Source organism: Lynx rufus, unplaced genomic scaffold, assembly GCF_022079265.1.
Source record: "Lynx rufus isolate CCGP_SWC_20201006 ecotype Redwood Valley unplaced genomic scaffold, mLynRuf1.p SCAF_42, whole genome shotgun sequence".
Lineage (NCBI taxonomy): Eukaryota > Metazoa > Chordata > Mammalia > Carnivora > Felidae > Lynx > Lynx rufus.
In genome coordinates this window covers 349692-377087 of record NW_025814859.1, presented here as the reverse complement: position 1 = coordinate 377087, position 27396 = coordinate 349692, and positions in this window count along the sequence as shown.

Genomic DNA, 27396 nt, shown 5'->3' with positions numbered 1-27396 from the left:
TAAACCATATCTGCAAGAAATATTAAAGGGGTACTATGAGTGGAAAAGAAAGACCAAAAGTGACAAAGACAAGAAAGGATCAGAGATACTCTCTAGACACAATGATAAAACAAGTAATAAACTGCACTAAATACATATATATCAAAAATTACTATGAATGTAAATGGACTAAACACTCCAATCAAAGGACATAGGTTGTCAGAATGGATAAAATACAAGACCTATCTATATGCTGCCTACAAGAGACTCATTTTAGACCTAAAGACACCTGCAGATGGAAAGTGAGAAGATGGAGAAAAATTTATCACACAAATTGCTGTCAAAAGAAAGCTGGAGGGGTGCCTGGGTGGCTCAGTTGGTTGAGTGTCCAACTTTGGCTCTGGTCATGATCTCGTGACTTGTGCGTTCAAGCCCCACATCGGGCTCTGGGCTGACAGCTCAGAGCCTGGAGTCTGCTTCACTTTCTGTGTCTCCCTCTCTATGCCCCTCCCCTGCTTGTGCTCTATCTCTCTCTCTCAAAAATAAACATTAAAAAAAAGAAAGCTGGAGAAGAAATACTTATATGAGACAAACTAGACATTAAAACAAAGACTGTAACAAGAAATGAAGAAGGGCACTATATAATCATAAACAGGACAATCCAACAAGATGATCCAAAAATTGTAAGTATTTATGCACCCAACATGAAAACACCCAAATATATAAAACGGTTAATAAAAAACATAAAGGAACTAATTCATAATAATACGATACGAGTAGAGGACTTTAACACCCCACTTACATTAATGGACAGAACATCTGTACAGAAAATAAACCAGGAAACAATGGCTTTGAATGACACACTGGACCTGGTGGACTTAACAGATATATTCAGAACGTTCCATCCTGAAACAACAGCATACACATTCTTTTCTTTTTTTTTCAATATATGAAATTTATTGTCAAAATGGTTTCCATACAACACCCAGTGCTCATCCCAAAAGGTGCCCTCCCCAATACCCATCACCCATACACATTCTTTTCAAGCACACATAGGAAATTCTCCAGACTAGATCACATACTAGGTCATAAAGCAGGCCTCAACAAATACAAAAATATTGAAGTCATACCATGCAACTTCATGTAACTTTATTGACCACAATGCTATGAAAGTAGAAGTCAACCATAAGAAAGGATCAGGAAAGACCACAAATACATGTAGGTTAAACAGCATGCTACTTAGCAATTAATGGGTAAACCAGGAAATCAAAGAAGAAATTAAAAAATTCATGGAAACAAAGGAAAATAAAACACCATGGCCCAAAACCTTTGTGACTGCAAATGCAGGTATAAGAGGGAAGTATGCCTACCTCAAGAAGCAAGAAAAATCTCACATTAAAACCTAACCATACACCTAAAGGAGCTAGAAAAAGAACAACAAAAGAAGGCTTAAGGCAGCAAGAGGAAGGAAATAACAAAGATTAGAGCAGAAATAAATCATATAGCAACTAAGAAAACAATAGAATAGGTCGATAATACCAGGAGCTGGTTCTTTGAAAAAGTCAATAAAATTGATAAACACCTAGCCAGACTTATCAAAAAGAAAAAAAAAAAGACCCAAATAAATAAAATCACAAATGAGAGAGGATGAAGACAACTAATATTACAGAAATCCAAATAATTACAACAGGACATTATGAAAAAATTTAGGTCAACAATTTGCACTACCTGGAAGAAATAGATAAATTTATAGAAACATACAAACTACCAAAATGTAAATAGGAAGAAATAGAAAACTTGAACAGACCAATAAACAGCAAAGAACTTGAATCAGTAACAAAAAACAAACAAAAACAAACAAAAAAAAACCCACAAAAAACACACACAAAAAAAACTGGAAACAAACCAAAGTGGAGGACCAGATGGCTTCATATGCAAATTTTACCAAACATTTAAAGAAGAGTTAATACCTATTCTTCTCAAACTGTTTTAAAAAATAGAATAGGAAGGAAAACTTCCAAATTCATTCTATAAGGCCCACATTATCCTGATATCAAAACCAGATTGAGACACCACTAAAAAAAAAGAACTACATGCCAGTATCCCTGATGAATACAGACGCAAAAATTCTCAATTAAATACTAGCAAACCAAATCCAACAATATTTTAAAAAATTATTCACCATGGTCAAGTGGGATTTGTTCCTGGGATGCAAGGGTGGTTCAATATTCTCAAATCAATCAACGTGATACACCACATTAACAAAATAAAGGATAAGAACCATATGATCATTGAATAGATGCAGAAAATGCATTTGACAAAATACAACATCCATTCATGATAAAAACCCTCCACAAAATAGATTTAGAGGGAACATACCTCAATATGATTAAGGCCATATACAAATACCCCACATCCAACATCATACTCAATGGGAAAAAACTGAGAACTTTATGTATATGGTTAGGAACAAGACAGGGATGTCCACTCTCACCATTAGTTTTTAATATAGTACTGTAAGTCATCACCACAGCAATCAGACAACGAAAAGGAATACTATGCATCTAAATAGGGAAGGAAGAAGTAAAATTTTCATTATTTGCAGATGACATGATACTATATATAGAAAACCTGAAAGACTCCTCAAAAAAAAAAAACAAAACTGCTCGGGTTGATACGCGAATTTAGCAAAGTCACAGGATGCAAAATCAACATACAGAAATATGTTGCTTTTCTATACACCAATAATAAAAGAGAAATCAAGGAATCAATCCCATTTACAGTTGAGCCCCAAACTATATGATACCTAGGAATAAACGTAACCAAAGAGGTGAAAGATGTGTACTCTGAAGACTATAAAACACTGATGAAAGAAATTGAAGATGACACAAAAAAAAATGGAAAAAAATTCCATGCTCATGGATTGGAAGAAAAATATTGTCAAAGTGTTGATACTACCCAAAGTAAACTACACATTTAATAAAATTCCTATCAAAATTCCACCAACAAATTTCACAGCAAACAATACTAAAATTTTTATGGAACTGCAAAGATCCCAAATAGCCAAAGCAACCTCGAAAACAAAAAGCAAACCTGGAGGCATAATAATTCCAGGCTTGAAGTTATATTGCAAAGGTGACCCAAAAACAAAACAAAACAAAACAAAAACAAAAACAAAACAAAACACTCCCACAAAACTGTAGTGATCCAAACAGTATGGTACTGTCACAAAAATAGGCATATATACCAATGGAACAGAATAGAAATCCCAGAAATGAACCCCCAACTGTATGGTTAATTAATCTTTGAGAAAGCAGGAAAGAATATTTAATGGGAAAAGAGTGTCTTCAACAAAGGGTGTTGGGAAAACTGGACTGCAACATGGAAAAGAATGAAACTGGATCACTTTCTTACACCAAACACAAAAATAAATTCAAAATGGATGAAGGACCTAAATTTGAGACCCGAAACCATAAAAATTCTATAAGAGAACACAGGTAGTAATGCCTTTGATATTGGCTGTAGCAACTTCTTTCTGGATATGTCTCTTGAGGCAAGGGAAACAAAAGTAAAAATAAACTATTAGGACTTCATCAAAAATAAAAAAAAAAAACATTTCTGCACAGTGAAGGAAACAGTCAACAAAACTAAAAGGCAACCTATGGAATGAGAAGATATTTGCAAATGACATATCTGATAAAGGGTTAGTACCCAAAATATATAAATAACTTATAAAACTCAACATCCAAAAAACAAATAATCCAATTAAAAAGTGGGCAGAAGACATGAATAGATATTTTTCCGAGGAAGACATCCACATGGCCAACAGGTACATGAAAAGACGGTCAATATCACTGATCATCAGAGAAATGCAAATCAAAACTACAATGAAATACCACCTCACACCTGTCAGAATGGCTAAAATCAACAATACAAGAAAGGGAGTGTTGGTGAAGATGTGGAGAAAGGGGAACCCTCTTGCACTATTGGTGGGAATGCAAACTGGTGCAGCCACTCTGGAAAGCAGTATGGAGGTTCCTCAAAAATTTAAAAATAGAACGACTCTGTGATCCAGAAGTGCACTCCTAGGTATTTACCCAGTGAATATAAAAACAGGAATTCAAAAGGATACATGAACTCCGAAGTTTATAGTATCATTATATACAATAGCTAAATTATGGAAATAGCCCAAGTATCCATCAATAGATGGATGGAGGAAGATGATGTGGGGTGTGTATATCTATCTCTTTATATAGGTATCTCTCTATCCATATATACACATGTTCTTATATGTATGTATGTGTGTGTGTATGTATGTATGTATGTATCTACAAATATTAGGCATAAAAAAGAATGAAATCTTGCCATTTGCAATGACATGGATTGAGCTAAAGAGTATGATGGTAAGCAAAATAAGTTTGTCAGAGAAAGAAAAATACCGTATGATTTCACTCATATGAGGAACTTAAGAAACCAAAGAAATGAGCAAAGGAAGAGAGAGAGAGAGAGAGAGAGAGAGAGAGAGAGGCAAACCAAGAAAGAAACGCTTAAGTATAGAGAAGAAACTGATGGTTACCAAAATGGAGGTTGGTGGGGGAATGGGTTAAATAAGTGGGGGTGGGATGGGTTAAATATTGTTAACAGCACAGGGTGTTGTATGGAACTGTTGAATCACTATATTGTACACCTGAAACTAACATTACCCTGTATGTTAACTGGAATTTAATTAAAAACTTAAAATACATACATACATACATACATACATACATACATACATACATACATACAAAGTTGGTAGTGGTTGTCCCTTATAGTTTTGATTAGTGTATTCTCCTTTATGAAATCAATGTGCCATTCAGAGTACTTGCATAAATGTGAGGTATGGATCACAGAGTATAGATGCCCACCAAGATGGGCTACCCTTGCCACAGCAGGTTGGAAAACTCTCATGTTCCTATGCTAACCAGACAGATTCCAGAGCCAAGATTGTTTCGTTCCATGAAAAGTAGAAAAGTAAAAGTGGCTTTGAGAATGTCTGTCTTTGGAATCACGGCTCCATAGTGGGCACAACATTCTGTCTTATCTGGAATCTCAGGCTTAGGGTGTTCTTGCCCTTAAGTCTGAACAGAAAGAACCTGTATTGACCTAAATCTTCAGTGAAGGATATATAGAAAATAATTCATGTTTATCAGATAGCTCTAAGAGAAAAAGAGGCAGTAAGGGCTTAAACATACATCTCGTCTCACCTATACATTTCTACTAAGAAGGTGACTGATAAAGTGTGAAATGCAATTCTGGGGATACAATGCACTATTTGCCTTGCTGCTCCTTGCTGATGGTTGGGTGTCTCAGAATTTTGTAGGTATGGTTTGGTGGTGCACATTTTTAAGAAATTGGCTTTTAGTATTCTGCTAAATGGGTTTGCTTTTGCTTTTTTACCACTATAATACACACAATTATTTGGCACCAACAGTTCCTCCCAGCAATTATTTGATCAGGTTTGCAGACATTGAAGCCCGAGCTGAAAAACTGGATTATCAACTTCATGTTATTACTCCTGGAGGAGATCAAGTTAAGGTGGCAAAGGTAGAGTCATCATGAGGACTAAATTGAAAAATATGCATATACTTCAAAAAATCATGCTATACATAATAGAAAAGAAATGAAGAATTTAGGAAGTCGATTTTTCTTCTACCAACTGCGCCTATACTGCTTTCCCCACTCCCTTCTGCTCTTGCCACCTGTGTTGTAGTGATTTCATCATTTATTCAATAGATGTTTGCTTAAACAAAGAATGATGTAATTTTAGTCTTAGTGCTCAGCATTCATTCTCTCCCTTTCTTATTCTAGATCTCCTCTTTTCCTTTAAAATCCTACATTCCCACATAAACCCTGCATACCATGGGAAGTGACCATAACAGTATGTGTACACTTCTTTCTAGTCATTAGTTCCCAGAGTTTGCGAAGTGTAGGGAAATGGACACAGTGTGGAATCTGGAAGAACTTTGAGTTGCAACCTCTTCATGGCCTTACATAAGTCACTTTACCTCCTCAGCCTCAGCTTTTTCATCTATAAATTAGGGCAATATTTTTCATTCACTGTATTTTTGTGATACTCCTACCCAAATTATGAGTATCCTCCAAGGCTCTGTCCTTTAAATTATCATTTTCTTTCTCCATTCATTTCCTTGTCCTCATCATATATGCATCTCAACATTACTTAGGTGATTCCAGATTTCACATTTATTTCCTTTCCCTAGCTTTACTTTCTTTCCCCCTTGATGATTTCCTACACCTCTCATAGGTTTAGCTGCCATCTCTATATGAATGATGCCCAGATCCCTCCAGTCACTGGGACTATTTCCAGTTATTAAAATGTCTCTTGCCTTTGATCCTTCCTCTTCATTTCTAATGTTAGCGTCACTCATGAAACCATTGTGACACATGCCCAACTATCACTCTTTCTGCTTTTTGTCTCTCCGAATTTCAATTCATCCTGCATACTAGTAACTAATTAATGTTTATAAAATTTGTCTTTAATTATATCAATATCACTTAAGACCATAAAATTAATAGTGATTTCTTTTTTTTTAAATTTTTCCTGTAGGGTAGGGGAGAGGGGAAAGTGGGTGATGGGCATTGAGGAGGGCACCTGTTGGGATGAGCACTGGGGGTTGTATGGAAAGCAATTTGGTAATAAATTATATTTAATATAAAAAGAAATACATTTTTGATGTTTTTATTTATTTTTGAGAGAGACAGAGACAGAGTGCAAGCAGGGGAGGGGAAGAGAAAGGGAGACACAGAATCCGAAACAGGCTCCAGGTTCTGAGCTGTCAGCACAGAGTCTGACGCAGGGCTTGAACTCACAAACTGTGAGATCATGACCTGAGCTGAAGTCAGACACTTAACCAACTGAGCCACCCAGGCACCCCATAGTGATTTCTTACTGTATCAAGTCTACAATGCCCTTTATCATCTGGCCATATGTTACCTCTCTAAGATTACCTCCCACAACCCACAATGTCCACCTTATACTTAGGATTGTATGGCTTTCTCCATGTTTTTACCACATTCATGTTACACTTCTTACCTGGAATGCTGTTTCCTTTTTTCTAGCATCTATCTAGATGTTACACATCCAAATAACATCTAGCTTAAGTTCTGCCTCTTCCTCAAAACCTTTACCACTATAGCCCATTTGCTTTCCCCTTTATGGATATTCTCAGTGTTTAAGCATCACCAACAATCATACACTTGCCATGTGTATCACATAGTACTTAGCAAGGGGATAAGCCTACATTAGGTATACAATTGCTATCATCACTTTTATGGCAATGTGCACACTATAAGTATTGTGTTAGACTTGTGTCCTTTTCCTGTCCTTCCTTACAAGTGCAAATTCCTTGGGGGCAGAGGTCACTTTTATATATCTTTGTATCCTTCCACAGTACCTTGTTTGAGGTGTACCTTCAAGAAATGCTTTCTGAATTGAACTGATTGATTGGAGACCTTCAATATTTCAGGGAAATATACCAATTTAGAGTTCAGGGTTGGACTTTGCAAGTAAATTAGTAAGATGAACATCCATGATATTACTGCATGAGTTAAATTTTCAGGACCTGTGGGTATGGTCACTCCCTTCTTATCTAGAAGGGTGAGGAACAAATCGTTGGGAAATGCTTGCCTATCTATAGGGTAGCCCCTCCCTAACCAAGTGTGTTATATTTGATACTTTCAGGGATGAGACTTAGAATTTCTACTCTCAAGTAAAGGCAAATGATGAGTGTGATAATAGTTTGTTTATAGGCTGGTGGTCAAAATGGTAGGTGTATGTGATAAGAGGTAGCAACTGGGTGTACTTAGAGGGAATACTTGATTAAAGAAATTTTGCCCAGAATATGGAAATCATATTTATAATGTGAGCTTACAGTAGCTGCATGTATATATTTCTTCCAAAAAAGAAAAAAGAGCCATTTGGTAAAAGATATCTTGTTGTGGTTATTCAGTTTGACTTCTGACTCCTCAGTACCAGAAAGGATTATAGAACATCACACCTTAGAGCTGAGGATAGCTTGGGGATCTTGCAATTGAAACTGAGGTCCAGAGGAGAGAATGGACTTTCCAAAACTCATGCATTGAATCCGGAGGCAAGCGCAGACGAGAGGCCCACAGAAGAGGATAGGAAGGACGGTGAGGCGGTGCGCGCTCCACGGACTGGCGGGAGGGAGCCGGGGCGGAGGGGCGGCTCGCCGACCAAGCAGAGCCCCCGAGTCCGGCTTGCAAAAGCGGAGGGGCCTGACGGACTGTGTTCCGACAGCAAGCGCGACTTAGCGTCTGGGAGGTCAGAAGTTAACAGCTCTGCTCGGAAAGCGGGAAGGCTGGAGGACAAAGGGAGGGTGAACTGCGGAGCCCCCGGATGACAGAGCTCAGTTTGGCGGGGAACAAAGGCGCTCGCCAGCGCCATCTCCTCCGCCCATCCCCCAGCCAAAATCCCAAAGGGAACCGGTTCCGGCCAGGGAAATTGCTCGCTCCACGCAAACACCCAACTCTGTGCTTCTGCGGAGCCAAACCTCCGGCAGCGGATCTGACTCCCTCCCGCTGCGACAGGGCCCCTCCTGAAGTGGATCACCTAAGGAGAAGCGAGCTAACCTGCCCCTCCTGCCCCTGTGCACCTTGCCTACCCACCCCAGCTAATATGCCAGATCCCCAGCATCACAAGCCTGGCAGTGTGCAAGTAGCCCAGATGGGCCACGCAACCCCACAGTGAATCCCCCCACCCAGGAGAGGAGAAGAGAAGGCACACACCAGTCTGACTGTGGCCCCAATGGTGGGCTGGGGGCAGACATCAGGTTGGACTGCAGCCCCGCCCACCAACTCCAGTTATACACCACAGCACAGGGGAAGTGCCCTGCAGGTCCGCACCACTCCAGGGACTATCCAAAATGACCAAGCGGAAGAATTCCCCTCAGAAGAATCTCCAGGAAATAACAACAGCTAATGAACTGATCAAAAAGGATTTAAATAATATAACAGAAAGTGAATTTAGAATAATAGTCATAAAATTAATCGCTGGGCTTGAAAACAGTATAGAGGACAGCAGAGAATCTCTTGCTACAGAGATCAAGGGACTAAGGAACAGTCACGAGGAGCTGAAAAACGCTTTAAATGAAATGCAAAACAAAATGGAAACCACCACGGCTCGGATGGAAGAGGCAGAGGAGAGAATAGGTGAACTAGAAGATAAAGTTATGGAAAAAGAGGAAGCTGAGAAAAAGAGATATAAAAAAATCCAGGAGTATGAGGGGAAAATTAGAGAACTAAGTGATACACTAAAAAGAAATAATATACACATAAGTGGCATCCCAGAGGAGGAAGAGAGAGGGAAAGGTGCTGAAGGGGTACTTGAAGAAATTATAGCTGAGAACTTCCCTGAACTGGGAAAGGAAAAAGGCATTGAAATCCAAGAGGCACAGAGAACTCCCTTCAGACGTAACTTGAATCGATCTTCTGCACGACATATCATAGTGAAACTGGCAAAATACAAGGATAAAGAGAAAATTCTGAAACCAGCTAGGGATAAACGTGCCCTCACATATAAAGGGAGACCTATAAGACTTGTGACTGATCTCTCTTTTGAAACTTGGCAGGCCAGAAAGAATTGGCACGAGATCTTCAGTGTGCTAAACAGAAAAAATATGCAGCCGAGAATCCTTTATCCAGCAAGTCTGTCATTTAGAATAGAAGGAGAGATAAAGGTCTTCCCAAACAAACAAAAACTGAAGGAATTTGTCACCACTAAACCAGCCCTACAAGAGATCCTAAGGGGGACCCTGTGAGACAAAGTACCAGAGACATCACTACAAGCATAAAACATACAGACATCACAGTGATTCTAAACCCGTATCTTTCTAAAATAACACTGAATGTAAATGGATTAAATGCACCAACCAAAAGACATAGGGTATCAGAATGGATAAAAAAACAAGACCCATCTATTTGCTGTCTACAAGAGACTCATTTTAGACCTGAGGACACCTTTAGATTGAGAGTGAGGAGATGGAGAATTATTTATCATGCTACTGGAAGCCAAAAGAAAGCTGGAGTAGCCATACTTCTATCAGACAAACTAGACTTTAAATTAAAGGCTGTAACAAGAGATGAAGAAGGACATTATATAATAGTTACAGGGTCTATCCATCAGGAAGAGCTAACAATTATAAATGTCTATGGGCCGAATACCAGAGCCCCCAAATATATAAAACAATTACTCATAAACAGAAGCAACCTTATTGATAAGAATGTGGTAATTGCAGGGGACTTTAACACCCCACTAACAGAAATGCATAGATCATCTAGACACACGGTCAATAAAGAAACAAGGGCCCTGAATGATACATTGGATCAGATGGACTTGACAGATCTATTTAGAACTCTGCATCCCAAAGCAACAGAATATACTTTCTTCTCGAGTGCACATGGAACATTCTCCAAGATAGATCATATACTGGGTCACAAAACAGCCCTTCATAAGTTTACAAGAATTGAAACTATACCATGCATACTTTCAGACCATAATGCTATGAAGCTTGAAATCAACCACAGGAAAAAGTCTGGAAAACCTCCAAAAGCATGGAGGTTAAAGAACACCCTACCAACGAATGAGTGGGGCAACCAGGCAATTAGAGAAGAAATCAAAAAATATATGGAAACAAACGAAAATGAAAATACAACAATCCAAACGCTTTGGGACGCAGCGAATGCAGTCCTGAGAGGAAAATACATTGCAATCCAGGCTTATCTCAAGAAACAAGAAAAATCCCAAATACAAAATCTAACAGCACACCTAAAGGAAATAGAAGCAGAACAGCAAAGGCAGCCTAAACCCAGCAGAAGAAGAGAAATAATAAAGATCAGAGCAGAAATAAACAATACAGATTCTAAAAAAACTGTAGAGAAGACCAACGAAACCAAGAGTTGGTTTTTTGAAAAAATAAACAAAATTGACAAACCTCTAGCCAGGCTTCTCAAAAAGAAAAGGGAGATGACCCAAATAGATAAAATCAGGAATGAAAATGGAATTATTACAACCAATCCCTCAGAGTTACAAACAATTATCAGGGAATACTATGAAAAATTATATGCCAACAAATTGGACAACCTGGAAGAAATGGACAAATTCCTAAACACCCACACTCTTGCAAAACTCAATCAGGAGGAAATAGAAAGCTTGAACAGACCCATAACCAGCGAAGAAATTGAATCGGTTATCAAAAATCTCCCAACAAATAAGAGTCCAGGACCAGATGGCTTCCCAGGGGAGTTCTACCAGACGTTTAAAGCAGAGATAATACCTATCCTTCTCAAGCTATTCCAAGAAATAGAAAGGGAAGGAAAACTTCCAGACTCATTCTATGAAGCCAGTATTACTTTGATTCCTAAACCAGACAGAGACCCAGTAAAAAAAGAGAACTACAGGCCAATATCCCTGATGAATATGGATGCCAAAATTCTCAATAAGATACTAGCAAATCGAATTCAACAGCATATAAAAAGAATTATTCACCATGCTCAAGTGGGGTTCATTCCTGGGATGCAGGGCTGGTTCAACGTTCGCAAATCAATCAACGTGATACATCACATTAACAAAAAAAAGAAAAGAACCATATGATCCTGTCAATCGATGCAGAAAAGGCCTTTGACAAAATCCAGCACCCTTCTTAATAAAAGCCCGTGAGAAAGTCGGGATAGAAGGAACATACTTAAAGATCATAAAAGCCATTTATGAAAAGCCCACAGCTAACATCATCTTCAACGGGGAAAAACTGAGAGTTTTTCCCTGAGATCAGGAACACGACAGGGATGTCCACTCTCACCGCTGTTGTTTAACATAGTGCTGGAAGTTCTAGCATCAGCAGTCAGACAACAAAAGGAAATCAAAGGCATCAAAATTGGCAAAGATGAAGTCAAGCTTTCGCTTTTTGCAGATGACATGATATTATACATGGAAAATCCGATAGACTCCACCAAAAGTCTGCTAGAACTGATACATGAATTCAGCAGAATTGCAGGATACAAAATCAATGTACAGAAATCAGTTGCATTCTTATACACTAACAATGAAGCAACAGAAAGACAAATAAAGAAACTGATCCCATTCACAATTGCACCAAGAAGCATAAAATACCTAGGAATAAATCTAACCAAAGATGTAAAGGATATGTATGCTGAAAAGTATACAAAACTTATGAAGGTAATTGAAGAAGATTTAAAGAAATGGAAAGACATTCCCTGCTCATGGATTGGAAAAATAAATATTGTCAAAATATCAATACTACCCAAAGCTATCTACACATTCAATGCAATCCCAATCAAAATTGCACCAGCATTCTTCTCAAAACTAGAACAAGCAATCCTAAAATTCATATGGAACCACAAAACGCCCCGAATAGCCAAAGGAATTTTGAAGAAGACCGAAGCAGGAGGCATCAGAATCCCATACTTTAGCCTCTACTACAAAGCTGTCATCATCAAGACAGCATGGTATTGGCACAAAAAGAGACACATAGACCAATGGAATAGAATAGAAACCCCAGAACTAGACCCACAAAAGTATGGCCAACTCATCTTTGACAAAGCAGGAAAGAACATCCAATGGAAAAAAGACAGTCTCTTTAACAAATGGTGCTGGGAGAACTGGACAGCAACATGCAGAAGAATGAAACTAGACCACTTTCTCACACCATTCACAAAAATAAACTCAAAATGGATAAAGGACCTGAATGTGAGACAGGAAACCATCAAAACCTTAGAGGAGAAAGCAGGAAAAGACCTCTCTGACCTCAGCTTACTCGACACATCCCCAAAGGCAAGGGAATTAAAAGCAAAAGTGAATTACTGGGACCTTATGAAGATAAAAAGCTTCTGCACAGCAAAGGAAACAACCAGCAAAACTAAAAGGCAACCGACGGAATGGGAAAAGATATTTGCAAATGACATATCAGACAAAGGGCTAGTATCTAAAATCTATAAAGAGCTCACCAAACTCCACACCTGAAAAACAAATAACCCAGTGAAGAAATGGGCAGAAGACATGAATAGACACTTCTCTAAAGAAGACATCCGGATGGCCAATAGGCACAAAAAAGATGCTCAACGTCGCTCCTTATCAGGGAAATACAAATCAAAACCACACTCAGATATCACCTCAGGCCAGTCAGAGTGGCCAAAATGAACAAATCAGGAGACTATAGATGCTGGAGAGGATGTGGAGAAATGGGAACCCTCTTGCACTGTTGGTGGGAATGCAAATTGGTGCAGCCGCTCTGTAAAGCAGTGTGGAGGTTCCTCAGAAAATTAAAAATAGACCTACCCTATGACCCAGCAATAGCACTGCTAGGAATTTACCCAAGGGATACAGGAGTACTGATGCATAGGGGCACTTGTACCCCAATGTTCATAGCAGCACTCTCAACAATAGCCAAATTATGGAAAGAGCCTAAATGTCCATCAACTGATGAATGGATAAAGAAATTGTGGTTTACATACACAACGGAATACTACATAGCAATGAGAAAAAATGAAATATGGCCTTTTGTAGCAACGTGGATGGAACTGGAGAGTGTGATGCTAAGTGAAATAAACCATACAGAGAAAGACAGATACCATATGGTTTCACTCTTATGTGGATCCTGAGAAACTTAACAGGAACCCATGGGGGAGGGGAAGAAAAATAAAAAGAGGTTAGAGTGGGAGAGAGCCAAAGCATAAGAGACTGTTAAAAGCTGAGAACAAACTGAGGGTTGATGGGGGGTGGGAGGGAGGGGAGGGTGGGTGATGGGTATTGAGGAGGGCACCTTTTGGGATGAGCACTGGGTGTTTTATGGAAACCAATTTGACAATAAATTTCATATATTAAAAAAATAAAAAAATAAAATAAAATAAAGACTGTATTAAGAGATGCAGAAGGGCATTATATCATAATCAAGTGGTCTATAGACCAAAAAGACCTAACAATTGTAAACATTTATGTGACAAATGTGGCAGCACCCAAATATATAAATCAATTAATCACAAAGAAACTCATCGATAGTAATACCATAACAGTTGGAGTCTTCAACACCTCGCTCACAGCAATGGACAGATCATCGAATCAAAACATCAACAAGGAAACAATGGCCTAAATGACACACTGGACCAGATGGACTTAACAGATATATTCAGAACATTTCATCCTAAAGCAGCAGAATATACATTCTTCTCCAGTGCACATGGAACGTTCTCCAGAATGGACGATGTACTGGGACACAAATCGGCCCTAAGTACGTACAAAAAGATCGAGATCATACCGTGCATATGTTCAGACCACAACGCTATGAAACTCGACATCAAGAAAAGAAAAAATTTGGAAAGGTAACAAATACTTGGGGACTGAAGAACATCCTACTGAAGAATGAATGAGCTAACCAAGCAGTTATTGAGGAAATTAAAACGTATATGGAAGTCAATGAAAATGATAACACCACAACCCAAAACCTCTGGGACACAGCAAAGGCGGTCATAAGAGGAAAGCATATAGCAATCCAGGCCTTCCTAAAGAAGGAAGAATGAGGCGATTCTGGGAAGATGGCGGCGTAGGAGGACGCTGGGCTCACCGCGCGTCCTGCTGATCACTTAGATTCCACCTACACCTGCCTAAATAACCCAGAAAACCGCCAGAGGATTAGCAGAACAGAGTCACCGGACCCAAGTGCAGACGAGAGGCCCACGGAAGAGGGTAGGAAGGGCGGCGAGGCAGTGTTCGCTCCACGGACTGGCGGGAGGGAGCCGGGGCGGAGGGGCGGCTCGCCAGCCAAGCAGAGCCCCCGAGTCCGGCTTGCAAAAGCGGAGGGGCCTGACGGACTGTGTTCCGACAGCAAGCGCGACTTAGCGTCTGGGAGGTCATAAGTTAACAGCTCTGCTCGGAAAGCGGGAAGGCTGGAGGACAAAGGGAGGGTGAGCTGCGGAGCCCCCGGACGACAGAGCTCAGTTTGGTGGGGAACAAAGGCGCTCGCCAGCGCCATCTCCCCCGCCCATCCCCCAGCCAAAATCCCAAAGGGAACCGGTTCCTGCCAGGGAACTTGCTCGCTCCGCGCGAACACCCAACTCTGTGCTTCTGCGGAGCCAAAACTCCGGCAGCGATCTGACTCCCTCCGGCTGCCACAGGGCCCCTCCTGAAGTGGATCACCTAAGGAGAAGCGAGCTAAGCCTGCCCCCCCTGCCGCCGTGCACCTTGCCTTCCCACCCCAGCTAATACGCCAGATCCCCAGCATCACAAGCCTGGCAGTGTGCAAGTAGCCCAGACGGGCCACGCCACCCCACAGTGAATCCCGCCCCTAGGAGAGGGGAAGAGAAGGCACATACCAGTCTGACTGTGGCCCTAGCAGTGGGCTGGGGGCAGACATCAGGTCGGACTGCGGCCCCGCCCACCAACTCCAGTTATACACCACAGCACAGGGGAAGTGCCCTGCAGGCCCTCACCACACCAGGGACTATCCAAAATGACCAAGCGGAAGAATTCCCCTCAGAAGAATCTCCAGGAAATAACAACAGCTAATGAGCTGATCAAAAAGGATTTAAATAATATAACAGAAAGTGAATTTAGAATAATAGTCATAAAATTAATCGCTGGGCTGGAAAACAGCATACAGGACAGCAGAGAATCTCTTGCTACAGACATCAGGGGACTAAGGAACAGTCACGAGGAGCTGAAAAACGCTTTAAAGGAAATGGAAAACAAAATGCAAACCACCACGGCTCGGATTGAAGAGGCAGAGAAGAGAATAGGTGAACTAGAAGATAAAGTTATGGAAAAAGAGGAAGCTGAGAAAAAGAGAGATAAAAAAATCCAGGAGTATGAGGGGAAAATTAGAGAACTAAGTGATACACTAAAAAGAAATAATATACGCATAATTGGTATCCCAGAGGAGGAAGAGAGAGGGAAAGGTGCTGAAGGGGTACTTGAAGAAATAATAGCTGAGAACTTCCCTGAACTGGGGAAGGAAAAAGGCATTGAAATCCAAGAGGCACAGAGAACTCCCTTCAGACGTAACTTGAATCGATCTTCTGCACGACATATCATAGTGAAACTGGCAAAATACAAGGATAAAGAGAAAATTCTGAAAGCAGCAAGGGGTAAACGTGCCCTCACATATAAAGGGAGACCTATAAGACTCGTGACTGATCTCTCTTTTGAAACTTGGCAGGCCAGAAAGAATTGGCACGAGATTTTCAGGGTGCTAGACAGCAAAAATATGCAGCCGAGAATCCTTTATCCAGCAAGTCTGTCATTTAGAATAGAAGGAGAGATAAAGGTCTTCCCAAACAAACAAAAACTGAAGGAATTAGTCACCACTAAACCAGCCCTACAAGAGATCCTAAGGGGGACCCTGTGAGACAAAATACCAGAGACATCACTACAAGCATAAAACATACAGACATCACAATGACTCTAAACCCGTATCTTTCTATAATAACACTGAATGTAAATGGATTAAATGTGCCAACCAAAAGACATAGGGTATCAGAATGGATAAAAAAACAAGACCCATCTATTTGCTGTCTACAAGAGACTCATTTTAGACCTGAGGACACCTTTAGATTGAGAGTGAGGGGATGGAGAACTATTTATCATGCTACTGGAAGCCAAAAGAAAGCTGGAGTAGCCATACTTATATCAGACAAACTAGACTTTAAATTAAAGGCTGTAACAAGAGATGAAGAAGGACATTATATAATAGTTACAGGGTCTATCCATCAGGAAGAGCTAACAATTATAAATGTCTATGCGCCGAATACCGCAGCCCCCAAATATATAAAACAATTACTCATAAACAGAAGCAACCTTATTGATAAGAATGTGGTAATTGCTGGGGACTTTAACACCCCACTTACAGAAATGGATAGATCATCTAGACACACGGTCAATAAAGAAACAAGGGCCCTGAATGAGACACTGGATCAGATGGACTTGACAGATGTATTTAGAACTCTGCATCCCAAAGCAACAGAATATACTTTCTTCTCGAGTGCACATGGAACATTCTCCAAGATAGATCATATACTGGGTCACAAAACAGCCCTTCATAAGTTTACAAGAATTGAAATTATACCATGCATACTTTCAGACCACAATGCTATGAAGCTTGAAATCAACCACAGGAAAAAGTCTGGAAAACCTCCAAAAGCATGGAGGTTAAAGAACACCCTACTAACGAATGAGTGGGTCAACCAGGCAATTAGAGAAGAAATTAAAAAATATATGGAACAAACGAAAATGAAAATACAACAATCCAAACGCTTTGGGACGCAGCGAAGGCAGTCCTGAGAGGAAAATACATTGCAATCCAGGCCTATCTCAAGAAACAAGAAAAATCCCAAATACAAAATCTAACAGCACACCTAAAGGAAATAGAAGCAGAACAGCAAAGGCAGCCTAAACCCAGCAGAAGAAGAGAAATAATAAAGATCAGAGCAGAAAGAAACAATATAGAATCTAAGAAAACTGTAGAGCAGATCAACGAAACCAAGAGTTGGTTTTTTGAAAAAATAAACAAAATTGACAAACCTCTAGCCAGGCTTCTCAAAAAGAAAAGGGAGATGACCCAAATAGATAAAATCATGAATTAAAATGGAATTATTACAACCAATCCCTCAGAGATACAAACAATTATCAGGGAATACTATGAAAAATTATATGCCAACAAATTGGACAACCTGGAAGAAATGGACAAATTCCTGAACACCCACACTCTTCCAAAACTCAATCAGGAGGAAATAGAAAGCTTGAACAGACCCATAACCAGCGAAGAAATTGAATCGGTTATCAAACATCTCCCAAGAAATAAGAGTCCAGGACCAGATGGCTTCCCAGGGGAGTTCTACCAGACGTTTAAAGCAGAGATAATACCTATCCTTCTCAAGCTATTCCAAGAAATAGAAAGGGAAGGAAAACTTCCAGACTCATTCTATGAAGCCAGTATTACTTTGATTCCTAAACCAGACAGAGACCCAGTAAAAAAAGAGAACTACAGGCCAATATCCCTGATGAATATGGATGCCAAAATTCTCAATAAGATACTAGCAAATCGAATTCAACAGCATATAAAAAGAATCATTCACCATGATCAAGTGGGATTCATTCCTGGGATGCAGGGCTGGTTCAACATTCGCAAATCAATCAACGTGATACATCACATTAACAAAAAAAAAGAGAAGAACCATATGATCCTGTCAATCGATGCAGAAAAGGCCTTTGACAAAATCCAGCACCCTTTCTTAATAAAAACCCTTGAGAAAGTCGGGATAGAAGGAACATACTTAAAGATCATAAAAGCCATCTATGAAAAGCCCACAGCTAACATCATCCTCAACGGGGAAAAACTGAGAGCTTTTTCCCTGAGATCAGGAACACGACAGGGATGCCCACTCTCACCGTTGTTGTTTAACATAGTGCTGGAAGTTCTAGCATCAGCAATCAGACAACAAAAGGAAATCAAAGGCATCAAAATTGGCAAAGATGAAGTCAAGCTTTCGCTTTTTGCAGATGACATGATATTATACATGGAAAATCCGATAGACTCCACCAAAAGTCTGCTAGAACTGATACATGAATTCAGCAAAGTTGCAGGATACAAAATCAATGTACAGAAATCAGTTGCATTCTTATACACTAACAATGAAGCCACAGAAAGACAAATAAAGAAACTGATCCCATTCACAATTGCACCAAGAAGCATAAAATACCTAGGAATAAATCTAACCAAAGATGTAAAGGATCTGTATGCTGAAAACTATAGAAAGCTTATGAAGGTAATTGAAGAAGATTTAAAGAAATGGAAAGACATCCCCTGCTCATGGATTGGAAAAATAAATATTGTCAAAATGTCAATACTACCCAAAGCTATCTACACATTCAATGCAATCCCAATCAAAATTGCACCAGCATTCTTCTCGAAACTAGAACAAGCAATCCTAAAATTCATATGGAACCACAAAAGGCCCCGAATAGCCAAAGGAATTTTGAAGAAGAAGACCAAAGCAGGAGACATCACAATCCCAGACTTCAGCCTCTACTACAAAGCTGTCATCATCAAGACAGCATGGTATTGGCACAAAAACAGACACACAGACCAATGGAATAGAATAGAAACCCCAGAACTAGACCCACAAACATATGGCCAACTCATCTTTGACAAAGCAGGAAAGAACATCCAATGGAAAAAAGACAGCCTCTTTAACAAATGGTGCTGGGAGAACTGGACAGCAACATGCAGAAGGTTGAAACTAGACCACTTTCTCACACCATTTACAAAAATAAACTCAAAATGGATAAAGGACCTAAATGTGAGACAGGAAACCATCAGAACCTTAGAGGAGAAAGCAGGAAAAGACCTCTCTGACCTCAGCCGTAGCAATCTCTTACTCGACACATCCCCAAAGGCAAGGGAATTCAAAGCCAAAGTGAATTACTGGGACCTTATGAAGATAAAAAGCTTCTGCACAGCAAAGGAAACAACCAACAAAACTAAAAGGCAACCAACGGAATGGGAAAAGATATTTGCAAATGACATATCGGACAAAGGGCTAGTATCTAAAATCTATAAAGAGCTCACCAAACTCCACACCCGAAAAACAAATAACCCAGTGAAGAAATGGGCAGAAAACATGAATAGACACTTCTCTAAAGAAGACATCCAGATGGCCAACAGGCACATGAAAAGATGTTCAGCGTCGCTCCTTATCAGGGAAATACAAATCAAAACCACACTCAGGTATCACCTCACGCCAGTCAGAGTGGCCAAAATGAACAAATCAGGAGACTATAGATGCTGGAGAGGATGTGGAGAAACGGGAACCCTCTTGCACTGTTGGTGGGAATGCAAATTGGTGCAGCCGCTCTGGAAAGCAGTGTGGAGGTTCCTCAGAAAATTAAAAATAGACCTACCCTATGACCCAGCAATAGCACTGCTAGGAATCTACCCAAGGGATACAGGAGTACTGATGCATAGGGGCACTTGTACCCCAATGTTCATAGCAGCACTCTCAACAATAGCCAAATTATGGAAAGAGCCTAAATGTCCATCAACTGATGAATGGATAAAGAAATTGTGGTTTATATACACAATGGAATACTACGTGGCAATGAGAAAAAATGAAATATGGCCTTTTGTAGCAACGTGGATGGAACTGGAGAGTGTGATGCTAAGTGAAATAAGCCATACAGAGAAAGACAGATACCATACGGTTTCACTCTTATGTGGATCCTGAGAAACTTAACAGGAACCCATGGGGGAGGGGAAGGTAAAAAAAAAAAAAAGGACGTTAGAGTGGGAGAGAGCCAAAGCATAAGAGACTGTTAAAAACTGAGAACAAACTGAGGGTTGATGGGGGGTGGGAGGGAGGGGCGGGTGGGTGATGGGTATTGAGGAGGGCACCTTTTGGGATGAGCACTGGGTGTTGTATGGAAACCAATTTGTCAATAAACTTCATATAAAAAAAAAAAAAAAGAGATCCTAAGGGGGACCCTGTGAGACAAAGTACCAGAGACATCACTACAAGCATAAAACATACAGACATCACAATGACTCTAAACCCGTATCTTTCTATAATAACACTGAATGTAAATGGATTAAATGCGCCAACCAAAAGACATAGGGTATCAGAATGGATAATAAAACAAGACCCATCTATTTGCTGTCTACAAGAGACTCATTTTAGACCTGAGGACACCTTTAGATTCAGAGTGAGGGGATGGAGAACTATTTATCATGCTACTGGAAGCCAGAAGAAAGCTGGAGTAGCCATACTTATATCAGACAAACTAGACTTTAAATTAAAGGCTGTAACAAGAGATGAAGAAGGACATTATATAATAGTTACAGGGTCTATCCATCAGGAAGAGCTAACAATTATAAATGTCTATGCGCCGAATACCGGAGCCCCCAAATATATAAAACAATTACTCATAAACAGAACCAACCTTATTGATAGGAATGTGGTAATTGCTGGGGACTTTAACACCCCACTTACAGAAATGGATAGATCATCTAGACACACGGTCAATAAAGAAACAAGGGCCCTGAATGAGACACTGGGTCAGATGGACTTGACAGATATATTTAGAACTCTGCATCCCAAAGCAACAGAATATACTTTCTTCTCGAGTGCACATGGAACATTCTCCAAGATAGATCATATACTGGGTCACAAAAGAGCCCTTCATAAGTTTACAAGAATTGAAATTATACCATGCATACTTTCAGACCACAATGCTATGAAGCTTGAAATCAACCACAGGAAAAAGTCTGGAAAACCTCCAAAAGCATGGAGGTTAAAGAACACCCTACTAACGAATGAGTGGGGCAACCAGGCAATTAGAGAAGAAATCAAAAAATATATGGAAACAAACGAAAATGAAAATACAACAATCCAAACACTTTGGGACGCAGCGAAGGCAGTCCTGAGAGGAAAATACATTGCAATCCAGGCCTATCTCAAGAAACAAGAAAAATCCCAAATACAAAATCTAACAGCACACCTAAAGGAAATAGAAGCAGAACAACAAAGGCAGCCTAAACCCAGCAGAAGAAGAGAAATAATAAAGATCAGAGCAGAAATAAACAATATAGAATCTAAAAAAACTGTAGAGCAGATCAACGAAACCAAGAGTTGGTTTTTTGAAAAAATAAACAAAATTGACAAACCTCTAGCCAGGCTTCTCAAAAAGAAAAGGGAGATGACCCAAATAGATAAAATCATGAATTAAAATGGAATTATTACAACCAATCCCTCAGAGATACAAACAATTATCAGGGAATACTATGAAAAATTATATGCCAACAAATTGGACAACCTGGAAGAAATGGACCAATTCCTGAACACCCACCTTCTTCCAAAACTCAATCAGGAGGAAATAGAAAGCTTGAACAGACCCATAACCAGCGAAGAAATTGAATCGGTTATCAAACATCTCCCAAGAAATAAGAGTCCCGGACCAGATGGCTTCCCAGGGGAGTTCTACCAGACGTTTAAAGCAGAGATAATACCTATCCTTCTCAAGCTATTCCAAGAAATAGAAAGGGAAGGAAAACTTCCAGACTCATTCTATGAAGCCAGTATTACTTTGATTCCTAAACCAGACAGAGACCCAGTAAAAAAAGAGAACTACAGGCCAATATTCCTGATGAATATGGATGCAAAAATTCTCCATAAGATACTAGCAAATCGAATTCAACAGCATATAAAAAGAATTATTCACCATGATCAAGTGGGATTCATTCCTGGGATGCAGGGCTGGTTCAACATTCGCAAATCAATCAACGTGATACATCACATTAACAAAAAAAAAGAGAAGAACCATATGATCCTGTCAATCGATGCAGAAAAGGCCTTTGACAAAATCCAGCACCCTTTCTTAATAAAAACCCTTGAGAAAGTCGGGATAGAAGGAACATACTTAAAGATCATAAAAGCCATTTATGAAAAGCCCACAGCTAACATCATCCTCAACGGGGAAAAACTGAGAGCTTTTTCCCTGAGATCAGGAACACGACAGGGATGCCCACTCTCACCGCTGTTGTTTAACATAGTGCTGGAAGTTCTAGCATCAGCAATCAGACAACAAAAGGAAATCAAAGGCATCAAAATTGGCAAAGATGAAGTCAAGCTTTCGCTTTTTGCAGATGACATGATATTATACATGGAAAATCCGATAGACTCCACCAAAAGTCTGCTAGAACTGATACATGAATTCAGCAAAGTTGCAGGATACAAAATCAATGTACAGAAATCAGTTGCATTCTTATACACTAACAATGAAGCCACAGAAAGACAAATAAAGAAACTGATCCCATTCACAATTGCACCAAGAAGCATAAAATACCTAGGAATAAATCTAACCAAAGATGTAAAGGATCTGTATGCTGAAAACTATAGAAAGCTTATGAAGGTAATTGAAGAAGATTTAAAGAAATGGAAAGACATCCCCTGCTCATGGATTGGAAAAATAAATATTGTCAAAATGTCAATACTACCCAAAGCTATCTACACATTCAATGCAATCCCAATCAAAATTGCACCAGCATTCTTCTCGAAACTAGAACAAGCAATCCTAAAATTCATATGGAACCACAAAAGGCCCCGAATAGCCAAAGGAATTTTGAAGAAGAAGACCAAAGCAGGAGACATCACAATCCCAGACTTCAGCCTCTACTACAAAGCTGTCATCATCAAGACAGCATGGTATTGGCACAAAAACAGACACACAGACCAATGGAATAGAATAGAAACCCCAGAACTAGACCCACAAACATATGGCCAACTCATCTTTGACAAAGCAGGAAAGAACATCCAATGGAAAAAAGACAGCCTCTTTAACAAATGGTGCTGGGAGAACTGGACAGCAACATGCAGAAGGTTGAAACTAGACCACTTTCTCACACCATTTACAAAAATAAACTCAAAATGGATAAAGGACCTAAATGTGAGACAGGAAACCATCAGAACCTTAGAGGAGAAAGCAGGAAAAGACCTCTCTGACCTCAGCCGTAGCAATCTCTTACTCGACACATCCCCAAAGGCAAGGGAATTCAAAGCAAAAGTGAATTACTGGGACCTTATGAAGATAAAAAGCTTCTGCACAGCAAAGGAAACAACCAACAAAACTAAAAGGCAACCAACGGAATGGGAAAAGATATTTGCAAATGACATATCGGACAAAGGGCTAGTATCTAAAATCTATAAAGAGCTCACCAAACTCCACACCCTAGAAACAAATAACCCAGTGAAGAAATGGGCAGAAAACATGAATAGACACTTCTCTAAAGAAGACATCCAGATGGCCAACAGGCACATGAAAAGATGTTCAGCGTCGCTCCTTATCAGGGAAATACAAATCAAAACCACACTCAGGTATCACCTCACGCCAGTCAGAGTGGCCAAAATGAACAAATCAGGAGACTATAGATGCTGGAGAGGATGTGGAGAAACGGGAACCCTCTTGCACTGTTGGTGGGAATGCAAATTGGTGCAGCCGCTCTGGAAAGCAGTGTGGAGGTTCCTCAGAAAATTAAAAATAGACCTACCCTATGACCCAGCAATAGCACTGCTAGGAATCTACCCAAGGGATACAGGAGTACTGATGCATAGGGGCACTTGTACCCCAATGTTCATAGCAGCACTCTCAACAATATCCAAATTATGGAAAGAGCCTAAATGTCCATCAACTGATGAATGGATAAAGAAATTGTGGTTTATATACACAATGGAATACTACGTGGCAATGAGAAAAAATGAAATATGGCCTTTTGTAGCAACGTGGATGGAACTGGAGAGTGTAATGCTAAGTGAAATAAGCCATACAGAGAAAGACAGATACCATATGGTTTCACTCTTATGTGGATCCTGAGAAACTTAACAGAAATCCATGGGGGGGGGAAGGAAAAAAAAAAAAGAGGTTAGAGTGGAAGAGAGCCAAAGCATAAGAGGCTGTTAAAAACTGAGAACAAACTGAGGGTTGATGGGGGGTGGGAGGGAGGGGCGGGTGGGTGATGGGTATTGAGGAGGGCACCTTTTGGGATGAGCACTGGGTGTTGTATGGAAACCAATTTGTCAATAAACTTCATATAAAAAAAAAAAGAAGGAAGAATGATCTCAGATACACAACCTAACCTTACGCCTTAAGGAGCTGCAAAAAGAACAGCAAATAAAACCCCAAACCAGCAGAAGACAGGAAATAATAAAGATTAGAGCAGAAATTAATGCTATTGAAACCAAAAAAAACAGTAGAACAGATCAATGAAACCAGAAGCTGGTTCTTTGAAAGAATTAACATAATTGTTAAACCACTAGCCTGTATGATCAAGAAGAAAAAGGAAAGGACCCAAATAAATAAAATCAAAAATGAAAGAGGAGAGATCACAACCAACACAGCAGAAGTAAAAACAATAATGAGATAATATTATGAGCAATTATATGCCAATAAAATGGGTAATCTGGAAGAAATGGACAAATTCCTAGAAATGTATACACTACCAACACTGAAACAGGAAGACATAGAAAATTTGAACAGACCCATAACCAGTAAGGAAATCAAATTAGCAATCAAAAATCTGCCAAGAAACAAGAGTCCAGGGCCAGATGGCTTTCCAGGGGAATTCTACCAAACATTTAAGGAAGAGTTAACACCTATTCTCTTGTAACTGTTCCAAAAATAGAAATGGAAGGAAAACTTCCAAACTCTTTCTATGAAGCCAGCATTACCTTTACCCCAAAACCAGACAGAGACCCCACTAAAAAGCAGAACTATAGACCAATTTCCCTGATGAACATGGATGCCAAAATCCTCAACAAGATATTAGCCAACTGGCTCCAACAATACATTAAAAAAAAATTATTCACCACGACCAAGTGGGATTTATACCTGGGATGCAGGGCTGGTTCAATATCTGCAAAACAATTAACGTGATTCATCACATCAATAAAAGAAAGGACAAGAACCATATGATCCTCTCAATAGATGCAGAGAAAGCATTTGACAAAATACAGCCTCCTTTCTTGATAAAAACCCTCAAGAAAGTAGGGATAGAAGGAGCATACCTCGAGGTCATAAAAGCCATATATGAACGACCCAATGCTAATATCCTCCTCAATGGGGAAAAACTGCGAGATTTCCCCCTAAGATGAGGAAGAAGACAGGGATGTCCACTCTCGCCACTGTTATTCAACATAGTATTGGAAGTCTTAGCCTCTGCAATCAGACAACACAAAGAAATAAAAGGCATCCAAATCAGCCAGGAGGAGGTCAAACTTTCACTCTTCGCAGATGACATGATACTCTATATGGAAAACCCAAAAGATTCCACCAAAATCTGCTAGAATTGATTCATGAATTCAGAAAAGTTGCAGGATATAAAATCGATGCACAGAAATTGGTTGCATTCCTATACACCAACAATGAAGCAACAGAAACAGAAATCAAGGAATCAATCCCATTTACAGTTGCACAAAAAACCATAAAATACGTAGGAATAAGCCTAACCAAAGAGGTGAAAAATCTATACACTGAAAACTATAGAAAGCTCATGAAAGAAATTGAAGAAGACACAAAAAAATGGAAAAAGATTCCATGTCCTTGATAGGAAGAACAAATATTGTTAAAATGTTGATACCACCAAAAGCCATCTACATATTCAATGCAATCCCTATCAAAGTAACACCAGCATTCTTCACAGAGCTAGAACCAACCATCCTAAAATTTGTATGGAACTAGAAAAGACCTCGAATAGCCAAAACAATCTTGAAAAAGCAAACCAAAGCAGGAGGCATCACAATCCCAGACTTCAGGCTATACTACAAAGCTGTAATCATCAAGACAGTATGGTACTGGCACAAGAACAGACATTCAGCTCAATGGAACAGAATACCGAACCCAGAAATTGACCCACAAATGTATGGCCAACTAATCTTTGACAAAGTAGGAAAGAATATCCAAAACAATAAAGACAGTCTCTTCAGCAAGTGGTGCTGTTAAAACTAGACAGCAACATGCAGAAGAATGAACCTGGACCACTTTCTTACACCACACACAAAAATAAACTCAAAATGGATAAAAGATCTTAATGTAAGACAGGAAGCCATCAAAATCCTCAAGGAGAAAGCAGGCAAAAACCTCTTTGATCTTGCCCGCAGCAAGTTCTTACTCTACACGTCTCCGGAGGCAAGGGAAACAAAAGCAAATTGAACTACTGGGACCTCATCAAAATAAAAAGCTTCTGCACAGCGAAGGAAACAATCAGGAAAACTAAAAGGCAACCGACAGAATGGGAGAAGATATTTGCAAATGACATAACAAATAAAGGATTAGTATCCAAAATCTATAAAGAACTTCTCAAACTCAACACCCAAAAAACAAATAATCCAGTGAAGAAATGAGTGAAAAACATGAATAGACACTTCTCCAAGGAAGACATCCAGATGGCCAACCGACACATGAAAAAATGCTCACCATCACTCATCATCAGGGAAATACAAATCAAAACCACAATGAGATACCACCTCACACCTGTCAGAATGGCTAACGTTAACAACTCAGGCAACAACAGATGTTGGCGAGGATGTGGAGAAAGAGGATCTCTTTTGCATTGTTGACGGGAATGCAAACTGGTGCAGCCACTCTGGAAAACAGTATGGAGGTTCCTCAAAAAACTAAAAATAGAACTATCCTCCGACCCAGCAATTGCACTTCTAGGCATTTATCCACGGGATACAGGTGTCCTGTTTCGAAGGGACACATGCACCCCCATGTTTATAGCAGCACTATCAACAATAGCCAAAGTATGGAAAGAGCCCAAATGTCCCTTGATGGATTAATGGATAAAG